The sequence below is a fragment of the Phalacrocorax carbo genome, chromosome 18 (assembly GCF_963921805.1).
Source record: "Phalacrocorax carbo chromosome 18, bPhaCar2.1, whole genome shotgun sequence".
Taxonomy (NCBI): Eukaryota; Metazoa; Chordata; class Aves; order Suliformes; family Phalacrocoracidae; genus Phalacrocorax; species Phalacrocorax carbo.
In genome coordinates this window covers 9,590,534-9,608,139 of record NC_087530.1, presented here as the reverse complement: position 1 = coordinate 9,608,139, position 17,606 = coordinate 9,590,534, and positions in this window count along the sequence as shown.

Genomic DNA, 17,606 nt, shown 5'->3' with positions numbered 1-17,606 from the left:
CCGTGTGCCATATTGTGGCATCAGTTTTTTTAATTTCTCATTGATTTGAGGAAGGTTTTCTGTTTAAAAATCAATGGCTCAGGGTGGCTTGTGAGGAACAGGGAAGGAAAGCCCATTTTGTGTTTGTGTAACATTTGCTAGAGTTGGTCAAACAGACACACATCAAAATAAATGCTGTAACCTTTCAATAATGTTTAGTCTCCCTGAGAATGAACATACTGTAAGTATGTGTGTTAAGTATACACCATTAATAGTCCCTGTGACATTTGGGCTGGCTCCACAGGGGAGATGAAGGGCATGCACTGAAAATGGTATCAAAGGGAAAAATAATCACCTCAAATCACAGAAATAAAATTTACCAGAAGTTGCAGGAATAGAAATAGGTTATTTGGGTTCCCTTCATTGAATTTGATCTCTGTGATGTCGCCTTCAGAGGACACAACTTATGTCCTTTCATGGCCCAGGTTTCTTCTCTGATGTTGTGACAGGAATGGGTCCAGAAATTCCTGGGAGAAGTGTCACAGATGATGGATAATTTTGGTGTAAGTTACTGCCATTTCTTAAAGGCAGTAATTTTTTCTTAAATTCTGGCTCTCTCTGTTGGTCTTTTCTGTTTCTGTTTAGAATGATATAAGCATAAATACCTAAGGACAAATTCCCACTACGGTGGACTTTGTCCCCAGCTGGTCCACCGTGTCACAGCAACCTGATAGTCTGCCAGTGGATGCAGTCTTCTGCTTCAGCATGCATTGGAATGATCGCAGTCCTCTGCCCAAAAATGAATGACAGCAGAGAGGTGAGGCTGGCCTAGATGTCAATTAGGTAATTCCATGAAGGAAGAGTAATTCTGATGGAGGAGATGATAGAGTCAGTGAAGAGTTCTGTTAATGTCGGTGGCCTCAAATACAGCCTTGGAGGAGCTTAAACAGGGTTTTTTGTTGTGGTTCGTTTTTTTTTCTTTTAAGAATCATGCTTTACCAGGTCACTGTTGTCTGCAAAACACCCCCTACCTGCTGGGGTTTTTTAATGAACTCAGTGGCACCAGCTAACTAGGTAGGTTTATTTCCATTAAGACTGAAGCTGAAGAAGACCGTGACTTAACTGAAGCTGTGAGCTGTATCAAGTTTTGCTTAGGCTCCAAAAAGTTTTCCTCATATTGAGGTGGAACTTCCCGTGTTCCAGCTTGTGCCCGTGGCCCCTTGCCCTGTCGTTGGGCACCGCTGAAAAGAGCCCGGCCCCATCCTCTTGACACCCACCCTTCAGATATTTATAAGCACTGATGAGATCCCCCTCAGCCTTCTCTTCTCCCGGCTGAACAGACCCAGGTCTCTCAGCCTTTCCTCATAAGGAAGATGCTCCAGTCCCCGACCATCTTGGCAGCTCTGCGCTGGCCTCAGTCCAGTAGTTCCCTGTCTTTTTTGAATTGGGGAGACCAGAACTGGACGCAGCACTCCAGATGTGGCCTAACTAGGGCGGAGCAGAGAGGGGGGACAACCTCCCTCGCCCTGCTGGCCACACTCCTTTTAATGCAGCCCAGGATACCAAGGAAAGCTTTGTTATTCCCTTTTTATTAACTTTTCTTGCCCCCCTTTATCTCTCAGTGATAAGATGGTTACTATTTCTGGACAATTGAGCTACGACTAAATTGTTTATTGGTGTATAAAGGCTGATGTGATTTTTGTGGTGGATCATATCATCCTACAATAAACAGCGAGATAAAGTAGGATGGGATGCCTCAACCTGGTGAATTTTAACAGAACAAGAGTTCTGTGTGATGTTCTGAAGGCCGCTGAGTTCACCCAGACCTGGCCACAGCTGCCTTTTAAGGCTGTGGACAGTCTCTAGAGATAAGCCGTTAAGGATGGCTGCAAAGCATGCAACTTCTTCTTTATGGTGGACACATGTTCAGTCTTGAGAAAAACTGTTCTTCCTACGCTGCATTGACCAGCTCTGAGGTGTAGTTTGGGTGACTGTAGTTGTCATGAGTTTATGTAACTCTACCACATCAAGTATGTACATCTTGCATTAGCCACAAGGTTTGATTTGACGTTTTTCTATGGCTCTTAACATAAACAGACCTGACAGAGAGGTGCTGCAGGTGAAATCTCGGGGCCTTTCTGGAGTACTCCTGGTAATAGGAGGACTGGGGAATCAAACTGCAGATCTATTAATTTTGTATCACCTTTGCATCAGCCGTGGCCTTGGGGAATGTTCCAGGGTGGACTGGAATAGGCTGAGATGGGAGCAAATGAGGGCATGGCTCAGACAGACCTACATTTGGCTGTGGCTCTGCCGACAGATTAAACTGGTTTTCCAAAAGATTTTATCATCAGTGTGACTCAGCATCATTAAATTTGAAAGCAATAGCCAAATTGGTGATCAGAAAGAGAACTTGGGGACCATCACTCAGAGTCTGATGGCTTGTAATAAGTCAGAGTGGCATCCAGATGACTCATGTTCTTGCAAGTCTCCAAGCCAATGTTTTTTAAACACAAAAAGGGTTTGGATAAGCTTCTGAACTGAACCCAACCTTCCAATGGTTTGAGGTTCACCTATTACTATTTTCTAACTTAGGCAAAGGCTTAAATTTAGAAAAAGAACTTAGAGTGTAAACATTAAGCACTTTGTTTAAATATTAAGCATTAAAGTTGCAGGTTGGTTTTTTCACTTGAGTATGGAAATCTGTAACCTAATTTGCAGAGGTGTGGAAGCCAAATCAATTTTGGGACTGGAGCGAGCTCAGCTCATCGCACTTACGATGTGTGTACTGCTTAGGGCTATAACCAAAATGTTTGCAATTTCACTCGGTGCCCTGGAATAGTGAATATTTGGGATAAAAGAGAAATTATTTATGACTGTAATATAATTGTAATTGTAGGAAATGAAATTGATAATGTCTGACGGCATTTGAATAAGCATATAAGAGGAAAAACCCCCAATTCTGTAAAGGCTTTTGTGTGTATTCAAAACTTTGTGTCCTGGGAGTAGCTGCATGAAACAACAATCGTAAGGTATATATTAATAATGTACATATGTCTTTACAGGAGTGGGGATGTAGATATTCTCCCTCTGAGAGCCAAAACAGAATGAAATAAAAGTGTAGAATTTGCCACTGTGATGTTTGTTTGGGGAACTTTTGGAAAACAGGAACTGTTGTGTAAACCTTTTTCCTTGTTGAGGCTTGTGGTTTATCCTCCTCCCTCCTCCATCAATTACAGTTGCTCAAGAGCAACCTAAGAATTGTCGAGTAAAGGTCATTTATCTAGTACAGTTTTCCCTAGGATTGCTTTTCACACTGGCTGTCACAAAGGTTTGATGCCCCAATTCATTATAGAAGCAAGCTTGCCAATGCAGAGCTTGTATGTGGATGTTTGGAGGCATTTGGCTGGAGAAAGGAAAGGCCTTGTCCTCTATGAGGAAGTAATAGCCTGTTTAGATGGTTGCTTCCTTGCTTGCCATATTGGTATCCAAAGAGCAATAACATTTCTACAAATGAAAACAGGAATGACAGCCAAATGAAAAATTGTCTTCGTTTACTTAAGGCAGCATCCAGATCTACCCACTTTGGTTGGATTTGCTGCCTTTTTTCACCTGTTTGCTCCATGCACTGCATGATTTCATATGATTTGCCAAAGCCGACCTTCAAGAGCTGCCAGCAGGAGAAAATGTGATGGTGCAATATGTGAAGCACTCGAGCACTTTTCTAGCTTGATGCATTTTCCAGAGGTGCCTTCAACCACAAAGCTCAACAAAGTGCTTTCCCACAAGTTGTCATGTCTCCTGCAGTATGATATTCTTTCTACAAATGCATATATCTTTCAGTAGGTGGGAATGCCCAGTAACGACAGCTGAATGGAGAGTGAAGTTATGAGTCAGGGACTTGGATAGCTTTAGTACCACATATCATTATCTTTCCTGTAACTAGGTTGTCGTTCAGATGCATCTTGGGATGTTGGTGTCTGAATGTTGTTGCCAGCTGATGATTGTCCAGGCATCCAGGTGGTTTCAGCTCTGTAGGTGTCAGAAGCAAACAAACGAATCCTCTGTTGTTTGGCTGGCTCCGGTTGTTGCACTTCGTGGCCGTTTCAGCCAACGACCATTGTCCGTCTCTTTGCCAGTTCTTAGCTGCAGGCACTTCTCAAGGCCTGGACCTCGGGACTGGTTCGAAGCGGTGGTTATTTGCTTGCGTGTAGTGCTGGGCAGCTGCACAAAAGCTATCACTTCGCAGGAGATCAGAGGGAGCCACATAGACTCCCCATTAATTGCACCTGCGTAAGCCTGAAGTCCCAGGGCTCCCTTAATAGCCAAAAGGAGGTAGATAAGACTAAGTCAGGCTCTTGCTGTTTTTTCTGGAGGGTGATTCAGTATAGCCACTTCTCGGGCTATAAAGGGCACCCGAGAAGGTTCACCTGAGAAAACCACGGCTCACCTCTGTGAACGCCCACCACCATCACACATTCAGCAAAGCCTTGCAGCCGCTCTTCAGTGTTCAAAGTGACAGTGCAAGGTGCAGGAGCCAGAGCCGGTGGCTGGGAGGGAGCGGTACGCGCACTGCGGCTGTCTGGACTGTACCTATTAGGTGGATAAGCAATCAGCTCCTGTCTCCAGGGCTGTCAATCTGGAACCTTTCACCAGCACTAAATTCACTTTAGAAAAATAAAAGAGAGAGACAGAGAGATTAGTCAGACTTCTAAAATGCTTCAAGAAACTTTAATGTTATTATCTAAGCAGAAAGATATCCAGCAATTCCTCAGCTATTTAACATAATAGGCAGTTGCTGACAAACGACGTTATCGAGCATACACTCTTGAGTGAGGAAGAACGATACGATCTTGCCTAAATTGTATTTTAACAAACATGCCTATCTAACAATTAAGCTGGAGCAATTTTACTCTAATAGATGCTTTTGCTGCTTAATATAGAAATTTACATGTTCATTTGTAGCCCCCAGAGATCACACAGCTGCCAGACTCCCAGCTGCCACCACCCCATTCCTCCCCCTACGACTCGCTCTCAGCTTTGGCTACGAGCACTTGATCTAACGAAGCACTTCAAAATACAAATCCCACTGTTTTCTTGGCCATGGTGCTGAGCTCACTGGGCTGTATTTGAAATAGGCTGTCTGCCAGCCAGACACCCTTACTTACCTAAGCTAATTTTACTCCATCTGACGGCAAAATTAGTCGTTCCCCCTCCCTCCTTATCAGAATCCTGTTGCATTATACGCAGTGCTACGAAAGCCTGGAAGGGACGATCCTCCTCGGTGCGCTGGGCCGCTCGCCCTGACCCTCGTCCCGCGGCGTGGAGCGAGGGCTGCCCTGCCTGGGAGCCGCTCTGCGGCCGCGGTGGGCTGCTTCGGGCAGGAAGGGCACCAGAAGAGGCTCTTCGGTTGAAACTCTGCCACCCGATCCACGAGGCATTTCCCAGATAAGGAGCTTACAGTGGGAGGTGGCAACAGGCAACTTGGGCGCTGGCAGCGTTTTTTCCATTCTCCAGTTACTCTGTAGTTCAGCTTGGGACAGACACGAGCCTGATGTAATACGCTGTGTGCTATTTCAAGGAAACGGAGCCCATGTCCTTCAGGCCAGCCCTCGGAAAGTTTAGTAGATAAGAAATCCCACTCTGTTTCTTACAGTCTCAGATGAGAGCAATAGGTAATGCTTTCTTTTAACTCTGCCAGTGAAATCGAGTTGTTTCATCTAAAATGCCAGAAGCGGGGTGCCCGTAGCTCAGCATTTCATGTGCACACACACTTCTAGCATTGATCTAGCAGAAGGTGGCAGGTAGAAATGAACGCATGGCTAGCAAATTGGGAGTCATTAGGGAACTGTGCGGCCGGTTACCTGTGGACTACAACACTAAAAGCCACGTGGTGATGCAGGGACTTGGCTCCCTTTTCCTCTGGGACAAAGAAGTGGAGGGGTTTGGTTCACCGTCAGGCCTCATGTGGTGTTCTGTCATAGGAATGACGGATTTTCTGGTCCAGCACTGCCTTTTGGCCCTGGATGCAGAGGCAGGATGCTGAGCTAGATGGAGACTGGGTGCGATCACGAGGTTATTCTTACGCAGGAACCAGGAAAACTGTATCCCTAAGTAACTTGTCCAGCAACAAGAAAAAAACCCAAACTTCTCTATGAAGTGATTTGGCACGAATAATTCTGTAAGCTATAGACAAAGGGGTATATTCTTCAGTATAAATCGATTTATGTTTTCTAGGGATTTGGCCTAGAACTTTTTTCTCTGACTTGCATACCGTTGTGACGGATTTGTAAAACATTGTCACTGTGGATTATCTTGTATTATGATCAGCTGTCCATATCGTAACAAGGGGTGTCCAAAAAAGTTATTTCCTCCCCTCCCCTTGCTGAGTGATAAACCTCATACCAAAGGTGCCTGAGAGGGTTGGAAGGCCAGAGAATCTGTTCCGTTTGTTTTCCCATTTATACAAAAAAACTTTTACTTAACCATAATCAAGGAGGGAGGCAACACCACTCCACTTGGCAAACAAACCTGTAATAAGTGCGCTTGCTGGAAAAATGTATAGTTTGTTCCTGAAAAATAGAGTGAGTGCATTGACAGCAAACACAATCGCGCTTGTGCTTCCCACGTGGCAAAGGGAACGAGCATCCTCCCTAAGCCTAGAGCTGACCTCTCTTCTGCACGGTGACAGATGCCTTCGTTTATAAATAGGCCCAATTAGAATCAGGATGATAGAGCTACACAATGAATTTGGGAAATTCCTCCCCTCCTGGAGGGAAAAAAAATGCATCTTCTGAAATTACTTGTGGAGGGTAATAAGTTACCCATGGAAAAAGTGACCCCTGGGCTGCTCCAAGGACAGGCAAAAGACCACATTGAAATATTTTCAGTTAACAGTTTTTCCCGTCTCCCACAAGCTTTCTGGAGATGGACCAAAATGCCCTTGCAGAGAACTGTCCCGACTAATCGAGCGCTGCAAATGGAGGTCAGCATCAGACAACTAACTGCCAGAAGGTACCTTGAACCAACAGTTTAGCCAAATATGGAGGTGTTAAATGCAGTCAACAGTGAGGAGGATGTCTCTGGAAAGCATCTTCCAAACCACACCCAGAGAGGGAAAGCAGAGTCTCAGATAACCAGAGTCTTAGAAATATTTTCCTCTGGCTAGCGTGTGTCCAAAAACTCCTGGAAAGAGACTCCTGCGGATCTTGCATCAAAAAGGTTTCAGCCTGCGGAAAAGCTCTGCCGACACTTGTTGCACGGCCTCTTGTCACTACCACCCCGTGAAGTGCCTTCCCCTCCAGATGGGGAGGGCGTCAGATTAGGCAACAATTTTTGTGTAGCTCAAAATAAAGCATTACCTCAAAGTGTCAGTGCTTTAAAATTAAATGGAGGTAAATTTGGTCTCAAAACTTCACATGGAATGAAAAATAGAATCCCATCGTTTTGAAAAGTTGGAACTGGAACAGTTGGACTCTTTCAAAAGCTTTTGTTTTCTGTTCTTTTTCATCTCTTTTGGCCAAAACTATTAGCTTAATTTTATATAGTTTCAAGAGAGATTGTGAATGGTCCAGAATTTCACTTACAGCTTGAAAACAACCAACAAAACCAAAACAAAACCCCAAACCTACCTTAAAACAAATGCCTTCAGGTGTAGCTGCTTCTGAGAATAGGCCATGGGAGAGATAACAGCCAAGGCTATGATTTTCTAGTGCTTTCAATATAAAACCATGACTTTTTTCAGTTACTCATGCAGGCTGAATTTTTTCCTGCTGGTTCATCTCTTAAAACGTTTGAGCCAAAGCAGACTTCTCTTTCCAGGAACAAATTGGGAGGAAATTATGTTGTATTACCCATTAAAAAAACAAACAAACGCATAGCTGTTTCAGTGTGAAACTCTCAAACGTCCACACAAAAGCACTTGACATTTGCTAATAGGACATGGGGCCTCACTCTGCTGATGTGCATTTTTCTGGTCCTAAATTTGCAGCTAATTCTCTCCAACTGTGCACGTTGCACGGTTTGGGAGCCCCTGCTCCTGAACTATCAGTGCATGAAAGAGGAAGGGACTGCTGTCCGTGCTCACCTGCCAAAAACAGAGCTTCATTTGCTCTCCACCCCAATTTCATCCCTGGAACAGGGATCTGTGCGCTGAGTGAGGCAGCCCTAAGTAGCGTGTGACAGAGGAGCCTGTGAACGTAGTGCTGGGGACATTGCTGTAGTGTGTGTGCACATGGGGAACAAATTTTGATTGCACAGTCAAGCATAATTCAGGGATTTCCTAATCACTGAAATCTTGACTCTGCAACCTTCTGTATTTTCTTCCATCTGCGGCGGTGAAATTCATTGCTATAATTGCAACAGATGGCTGGGTTGGTTTTTTTTTAAACCATGATACAGCAAAAAACTGTAATAGTGAAAAATTGAGGGTCTTGGAGTCTATGATGTTATACACTGTGTGAAGTGTCTGATTCTGATACAAATATACGTTTGGCATTGCCTGGCTATAAAATGAAGTTTTCCTAATCAATGTTATAAAAAACCCTGCTTACATTGTTTGGTAGCTCACAATGCACTACTTTCTTCTGGGTAGTGGCCGGGCAGTAGCCACTTGTCACCGTAATAACTCTTCCAGCTCTGCCGCGGCGGCTTCACGTGGCTGCATCGCCACCCTTAGCTTCCCTACGCTGAGCTGAGACAGAGCTCAAGTGATAGGAAGGTATAAACCTGTCTGTCTTGCAGGCTGCGAGCTAAGGATAGGTGATACAAGGTTGGAGAAAGGAAATGCAACTTTTCTCCCAAATCTTTGGCTTAATTCAGCATACATTGTGAGCCCAGTGTTTTAGAGGCGATCCAAGTTACCTCTTCAGAAAGCTTCAGTTTCTGTAGACCTCTGCATTTCCTGGCTTCACAGAGCCAGGCACGTCAGAACGTCGTGTTGCAGGCTTTTTGGATGGCATCGTAGTTCAGCCAGATGCAAGATAGAAATCCTAGGAAAGGTTTCCTGCCCTCCTTCGGATTTTGAAGATTTACGGAGGGCCTAGAGCAAAGGCAGGAAAACATCTGAATTTTGGGGGCAGTTCTTCAAACAAACCTCAGAACTTTTTTGGGGCTGTAAGTGATCTAAGGGAAATGTCAGTGTTTACCTAATTTCATATCAGGATAAGGAAACTGGAGAAAACTAGAGAACGATGGTAGGGAACAACCCCTCACTCCTCAGTGTTGGGAAGAAGTGTTCCTGCTCCAAATGATGCCTGCCCATCAGAATTATCTTTAAAATACGCTTTGTATGTTATGCAGAAAGGGGCTGCGTTTTAGCTTTGCAATTACCTGCAAGTGTCGCGTGGATTAAACACTATACTTTTTGCTTATATTTAATCAAATGTTGCAGGTGAAAATTTTTGTCTGGTCCAAGCTCAAGGCACTGACAGCTTGAGAGGCAGTGCAGGTAGCAAAAGAGGCCTTGGCGAGAGACGAAAAAGGGCAAATCTAGATACCCACGTACCTGCCCTGCTTCGCTCTGTGCGATGATGCTGTAGCGCGATCCTTTGGTCTCTCATATATTGCTGATAGTTATTTGGGGATTTGGTGGTTTAGTGGCAGATTTTTTGACTGTTTTGTTTCTCAAGGAGCAGAAGCCATGGATCAGCTGAACAAAAGCTCCTAGTCTGTGCTACTATAGATTTTGCTGGTTATCTTGCATTCCTCTTGAATGAAAGATTTTAAGAATTGTCACATAGAGGTACAAGAACCTTCGGGCCAATGTTACCCACCTTCTGATACAGGCTGTGGAGCTTTTCTAATCCTCCCTACTGCTCACACAGCATGCTACAACTGCCGAGAATAAAGTTGTAAAACTAACATTATTATTTTCAGGAGATTTTTTTCACTTCATAGAACCACTTGAATTTATAATTGAGGCTGCCTGCAACATCCTTTTAATCTAGTAATGGTATAACTATAACAGTCTATTTGAAATGTCAGCATTAGGGAGGGAGAGTGAGCTGGATAGCCGGAAAATGTGCTCATCCCTAATACAATTATTAGTACTTTTAAATAACTTGTTCAAAAAGAGAGTGAGTGAGTTGCTGACTGCACGTTCAAAGTTCTGCCCCCACCTTGGGATCCATTTTCATCCCTAGTGGAGGTGTGGAAGAAGGGAAGCCAAAGCAATGACATAGCTTCTGCCTTTAGCCCTTGCTAGAAAAACATCCTGTTACACCTAATATCCTCCACAGCAATCGCTTCATTGGCCACAACCCAGAAAACCTTCCCAGTAATGCCAGAGTCTCCTGCATAACAATAACAGACGTTGGTGACAGCCACTTGCGAGGTGTGGCTCTGACTCATGCTTCGTGTTTGCGCGGCTTCCTCCTGCACACCCGCCCCAAAACACGTCCGTGAGCGGGGCCCCGCGGTGCCCTCGTCCGCCTGGCCCCGCAGCCGAGCCCGGGGCCCTTTCCAGTGTTGCCGTCGGCTTCTGAACCTGCTCCTGCGCTGCTTCCTTTTCGGTTTCTTCTGTCCCTTCTGGAGGCCGCGATAGACCCTCCATAATCTCTGGTTGAAAAACTAGACCGATGCCACTCGGAGGTGTCCTAGCCAGCAGCCAGTGTGGGACCGATGCCTCTTCGTTGCGGGGCAGGCAGGTGGTTGGGGGCATTGCACCCGCCTCTGTTTTGCACGGGGACTGGTGGCCGATGGGGGCGGTCAGCAGGAGCTGCCCTGCACGCTCTCCCTTCCCCTGTCTCCTCTGGGCGCTGCTCTGGAAACCTGGAGACGGAGTACTTCTAATATGTTGATTTTTTTTTTTAATCGGTTAAGAAGCACAGGAGGAAATCGGTAATGGTTGGCTGCTGGGATTATTTTTGAACCATGTTTTATTCCCTTAGTCAACTATAATGGGACCGCAGGAGGCTTTATGATAAGCTGTAAAAACTCACAGCTGAGTGTGGTGGTTTAATGGTCACAGGGACTTTCAAAAAAGAATATAGTTTATTTTTATGTAGCATCCTTTAAAAAAAAAAAAAAAGTAAAAAAACGTCAGGAAGTATTTTACAGGGAGGAGGTAAAATAGTGAATGCTTCCAGGAGCTGGATGCTGCTTTGGAGGGAGAAAGGGTGAAGTGGTATAGAAAGGACAGGTACCATTTACAGGAGGGAAGGATGAGGGGAGAGAATGGAAAGTGAGAGTAATGGGAGAAAGAAAACGAATGTGGAGGAGTTGGACAGTTCAAGAGGTGAAGGATGCAATTATAGGGAGGGAAAGAAGAGGGGAGGTGGATGTTAGATTTGGGGCTAGATGTGGAGGAGCAGGTTTTGGCAGGAGGGGAGGGCGAAGGGTTTAGTGGGAGGTGGCTGCTGAGAGGGGAGCAAGAGGGGCAAGGGCTGTGAGAGAGGGATGGTGGCTGGGCGAGACGTTTGCCTGAGCAAATTGGTGGGTTTCTGTGCTCCTCCTGGAGGTGATGGTTGTACCCTGCTACGCAATTTCTGGGGATTTAAGGAAACACGATTCCAATATTAGGTTCACTGGTCACGCCACTAGTTTCTGCACAGGAACACTCTTTCCAAAGATAGTCTCTGTGTGGGATTTGCATAGAAAGAAAGATTGGTAAGGAGAAACACCCTCAGGTAGACCAAGCATCCCAACTCCTCTCTTTGTGATGAGTACCTGAAGTTAGCACTGTCAAAGATAGTTGTTTCTAGTTTTAATCCTAAGCGATTATATGGCTTCTGCAACATGCCCTGTGATGGCAAACCTCAGAGAAAGGCAAGAACCCATTTGAGCTAACAGATTTTCACCTAAGCTCTCCTGACTTCTTGCCTTCAGAACAAACTGAGAAAGTAGCTTTCCTAATCCTATTGAGCACTCAGGGCATGAATACTCAGACAAAAAGGCTTGGCTTGTAGCAGGATTAGAAGGGCATAAAGAGACATGGTCCCTCCAGGGTGGCACCTCCTGCCCTTCCTATTGAGGAAGGAATCTCCCAACATCATTTTAACGTCAGCATCCAACAACCAATCTGAAATCCATCACCAGAGTATTTCAGATGCAACCTGTGTCCACTCCTGTTAGAAGCCCCTTGTTAAGCCTTGATAATACTATCACAGGCCTTTGATAGAGACAGGGAGGTCTGGAGCCCTTGGCAAATTGAAACAAAAAATAATTTCCCTTCCCCTGAACAATGCGAGTGAATGAATTTTATGCAGATGAAGTACTTGGTTTAAAAAAACAACACAAAAAAAACCCAAACAAACAAATCCCCCCCAAACTCCAGGATATTTCATGACTGGAGAAGGAAATAGTGAGAGAAAATAGCAAAGAGCCTGAAGGCCAAAGAGGTTTTATTCCTCAACTCTGAAGAAGAGTAGCGTAGATTTAGTGGTCTCAGGAGGGAGGGATAAGGAAGCTACAAGCAACAGAAGTAATTATAGTAAACTGTGCAGAAAATTAGCCTTTCTGAATGGGGTTATGTCTTGACCATTTGTCAGTACTTAATCTTAGCTTTTTCTGTGGATCCTCCCAGTCGGAGTTTCCTACAGAGTGAAATCCTTGAAAGCCCAAAGCTTTCCTTAGGGTGCTGCAGGTTCTGCCCCGGCTCGCTGCCTCCGGGGAGCCTCCCACAGGGACACCCGGCAGGAGCCGGAGGTGGGTGGCCAAGGGGTGCTCTTCGTGCGAGCCTTGGATGTCGAGCTGTGGTACAGCAATGGAAATGCCACTGCAGATTTCCATTCGGTGTCTTTTTGCCTGAGATGAACTGCTGGAAAAAAAAAAAAAATTATTCAGGAGGGAAGTAGTCTGTTCCTCTGACCTGCTTCCTACCCGGGTATGTGCGTGCTGCCTACCGTAGGCATTAAGCCTGTAAAAGCTTATTGTCAAATCAATTCCGCTCTTACTGAGACCGGAGAGACCAGGCGTGCGCCTTGAAAGACTTTAAATCTTGCCCCTCCCTGATGATTTGCAAAGTTTAATTTCTGTAATGGGCTCTGGTGACAGAGGCATTCACTGTTTTTCCAACAGGAATTGCTGAATGTATGAATGACTCATTCTGTAGGCGGGAGATATAATGGCAGCCTTCGATATCCTGATCTAAGGGTGGGGAGGTTGTGTGGGAGGGGAGGAATGGGGTACGCTTTAAGTTAAATTATCCACCTTGCTTCCCCTTCATCAGGCAGCCCCTCCTTCTCTCAAAGTCCCTTTCTGGCCTGGTATCAGGATAACGCTGAAAGAGGAAAAAGGAAGGCTGAGGGACCTCCTGTGGGAGATGAAGTTTATAATATATGCATTTGCCTGGAAATGCCATAAGAAATTAATATTTGTTACAGAAACAGTGGGAATGCATTAATATTTTAATATTAAATTAATATTTAATTTGAAAGCTTTGATTTGAAAGTAAATGAGACAGCCATGACATGAACAGTTGTGCTGTTCCTGTTAAGAAATGTTAATGATTTCTTGACAATGTCGGTAGCAATAACTTTACACTGTTTCAGTTATATAATGCCTTTGAAATATTGGTAAAGTGATTACTGAGAACAAAAAGCAGGCTGGCTTCAGCATCCCTTTTGGGAAGAACTTACGTTAGAGAAAAGTGTGATTTCCTCCAGAAAGAGGAACCCACCCGGTCCTCTCGGTCCCCCAGAGCCGGGCCGGCCGGGGCACTGGGCCGGCCTCTCCCCAACACCAGCATCCTGCACGGATTTTGGCCACCGCTCTTGCCTGAGGTGCCCCAAGCCAACACATTGCTCTGGCAGTGGCTCCCGAAGAGTAAGGCTGAACCTGGAGGGGCTGAGAGCTTCCCTCAGCTGGCTTCCCACAGTGACTCCTGCCGTGGACCTTGGCGCCTTTTATCGCTGAAAATGGCTTGCTCCAGGGTTTCTTATGACTTTCCTGGCTGAAGATGACTCAGGGGCATCTGTTAATTTTCATGCATTCAGTAATCTTAAACATCAAAAACATCTTAATCACTCAGGCAGGTTTATTTTGTACATTTTAAAGGGTTGTTGAAGCTGTACCTATAGTTTCTGGGAGCTCTCTTAGGGTTTTACTCTGGGGTGTGTAGGCAGTGAAAGAACAGAGGAAAGCAAACAGGTTTGTTGCCTCATGAGCATCCTGAGTTTAATCTTAAATTGCAGCTGAAACTGGAAAGTCATTGGTTGAATGTGTCTGCAGTGAACCTGAACTAGATGCCTACAACCTGTAGGCATCGGGTCTGAGGACTCTTTGCCTATGGTTTTAAACCCCTTGAAAACTCTTAGGAAAAGCTCTTCTCTGCTGAATAAATTGGGATGTGGGATATTTTTGTGACATGGTCTGTTACCCATTAGCTCAGAACAAGGAAAATTCATCTAAAAAATAATTAAAGAGACACTTTGGCATGGTGTCTTGAAAGCCGTACCACGCTGTAGGTTCCCAATTCCAGAAATGTGTTTCTTCTTAAGGCCAATCTTTGCACAAAATTAAGAGAAAAACGAAACCTAAATTCACAATGTGACCCAATCTAAACAAACAGAGAGTGTTTTTCTTCCTTCTTTTTCCCCTCCCTTTCTCCCTTTTTTCCCTCTCCCTCTTAGTTTCATGCTATTGTTACAATCCACTTTATTAAAAGTAAGTTAGTGGAACGAGGAAACAAAGACCCAATATAGGATGTGGTTTACAGTATGGGTTCTTGAGCCTGATAATCTTCCTCATTTTTCAACTGCATTTTTCTAATGGCGGCATTGCTGAATTTAGTGTGGGCAAAAGATGTGAGACATAGAAGGGTGAAGACTTGAATTTGTATAATGAATGTCAGCACATGTTTTTTTCTGCTGCACCTCTGCCCGGTCCCTCTATTACCTCCTGGTACTTTCAGGTGTATTCTAGGTGAGCTTTTGAGGAGTGAAGGCTCATGATGTCCTCCAACAAATCACGTCACAGAAGGCAATCAAAAAGGATCAGATCAACTCGACAAGCTTGGCCATACTTGGCAAGGTTGGAAAAAGAACAGCTATCCTTGCAACCTTGTAGAAACTTAGTAGTTGGATATGTGAACATCAACTCCTATTTAAATTCTTTGCTTCCACTGACATAATTGAAAAGGCAGCACCAACAAACCTCTATAGCTCTTGAGTTTGGTTGGGGTGCCCCAACCCACACAGTGGGGCTCATCACCCCGCTCACCTTCAGCGAGCGAGCTGCCCTCATTCCCCGCGAAGTAATTGCTGCAAACTGCCCGTACAGCTATTCCTATTGAAAGTTGGCAATACGTTTCTTGCCACAAAGCATGCTCTGTTTCGGAGCACGTGATGTTTTAAGGGCTAAAATATTGTGAATACTCCTAGCAAAGTTGATTTAATTTCTGAACAAAAAGCCTCCCTATTTTTTGTAGTAACTTCAGTAAACTATTCTGACAACAACTCAAATCTGATCCAATGAAAATCAGTCCAACCATTTTTTAGTGATGAACCGAACTGAAAAGATTTTGGTATCCTAGAAAGAGTTGCTAACCTTTCTGGGCAGGTCCTATAGCATTTAATAGCAAAGGGTACCTTTCTGTATAAATATTGTGAACTATGGAATTTAATGAGATTTGTATTGCGCTATAGAAATGTACTTTGGAGAATTAATTTTGAAGTCTGTAGGTTTAAATGTTTTCTAAAAATAGTGTTGAATATATACAGGGCTTTGTGCTTCTACGCCTATTTCGTTTTGGAGAATGTTTTCATGTATTATTTGGGTTTTCATTTGATGCCCTTTTCTTTTTCCTCGTTCTTTTTTGAAGCATCGGTGGCAAAGGAATGAAAGGAGGCTATTTTTTGCTACAGGATAAATTTTGATATTTCCATTCCAGTTTTTGCCTCCTGAGGAATTTTCTATTTTCTTGAGATTCTTAACCAGGTCACTCATGTACTCGTTGGTTTAATTACCTGCCTTAGGAGTGTATCTGAGCTGCCATTTCAACAGGCCAGTCCATTTAGTGTGTCTAATTCTGTGCACAGATGTACTCATGCAATAACAAGCAGTTTTAAAACTAGGATGCATGAAATATCCTCCAATACAAACAAGGTTTTAGTTTTCTCAGATCCAGTTCTCTGCAGCTTTTATAGCTGTCCATATGATGTTTTCTGTTTTTCTATGCTAGTGGGCAAACAGGGTTTGACACTCGATAGCGAGCTGTACTGCATCAGAGAGATCTGCTACGTATCACTGGAGAACCGGGTATCACCTCAAAGAGCAAAGGAAATTTTTGAAAATCCTGTTAAATGCATTAATAATGAGCTGGGGATAAAGTCGAAACCCTGCTTAGACATTTCGATTGAGAGTTGCCATACAACTATAGCCAGTGGTGGGTCTTGGCTGAAAATGTATTTATACATTAAGACAGATAGAGGTGGATTTCACTAGTTTAAACGCAGCTTCAGTGCAGACGAAAGCAATAGGGGGTGGTGGGGAAGCACAGGCTGCCACCACCTTCACATATGGCAATTGTTTCCTATGATGCCTGCTATATTGTATTTATTTCACACAGTGACATATCACAGAAAGCCACCGATGCCAAATTCTTAACAAAAATATCCCAACCTGCAGCTTTTAGCAAGGGCTGTCCTCCAATTTATTTGTGTTTTTCTGTTGGTTTTCTTTTTCCTTCTGCTTTTCTTCTGTCTGGTTTCTATTTCCACTCTTTCTGTTCTTTCCTCCTCCGTTTTGTTTTGTCTTGTTTTGGTTTTTTTTTACTCTATTTGAAGAATCTCGGTTGCACTGAGAAGCCTGGGAGGTATGAGTGGAATGTTTTGATTTAGTACATCCTTGCCTGAACTTTCTTTTGACATATCAATTAATATCTGTGGGTCCTGGGGGCAGAGTATTGGGGGGCACGGGAAGATGATGCAGACGGGGTGCAAGGCCGGTATGAGGATGGCGAAGCTTGACAGTGTGGCTGGGGTCAGGAAGGGAGGACTCTGGAGTGCTTGCTTCAGGTGCAAGGGGATGACAGATAGCTATGAGATTTTTCAGATTCTGCAGCTAAGCACATGACTGAAAAGACCAGATATATTTTCCAGGCAGGCAGGTGATCACCTTGCTCTGCAATGCCAGATCCTGCCTGCCTTGGTCTGAACTTCAGGTTTAAGGTATAATCTGTGGTTTGGTTCAGGTGCCGGGTGCTTTGCGTTCGGACTGACCTCCTCTGTCGGCCTGGGGCAGAAGTTAGCCTTTGACTGCTGATTTATGGCTGATCTCAAGGATCCTAGTCCGGATGAGGATCGGGTGCCTGTTGAGGCTTGGGAGCATTTCAGTCGAGGACTTGACTTGGGCCCTGTGTGCTGTGAAGACAGGACAAACTGCTAAATTCAGATCCGCTGCTGAAGGCTGTGACAGCCTGACTGGGAGGGTTCCCCACTTGGCTCCGTACCTTGTGTGCATGGGACTCTGCAGCTGTGTTTTTCAAATGCCATTCAAATGAAAGCAGAAAGGGGAAATCCCATTTCGCTGGGAATAGCTCTCAAATGCAGAGAGCAGCTTTTCCTCTGAATTCTGTCTTTTGGCTTTCTTGCTGCGGAATGACACACAGTGTCTTTCTCTTGATCAATTTGTTTATCATTTGCTTGATTATCTTCTTCAATAGCAAGACACGACAGGGTTCTCTTGTT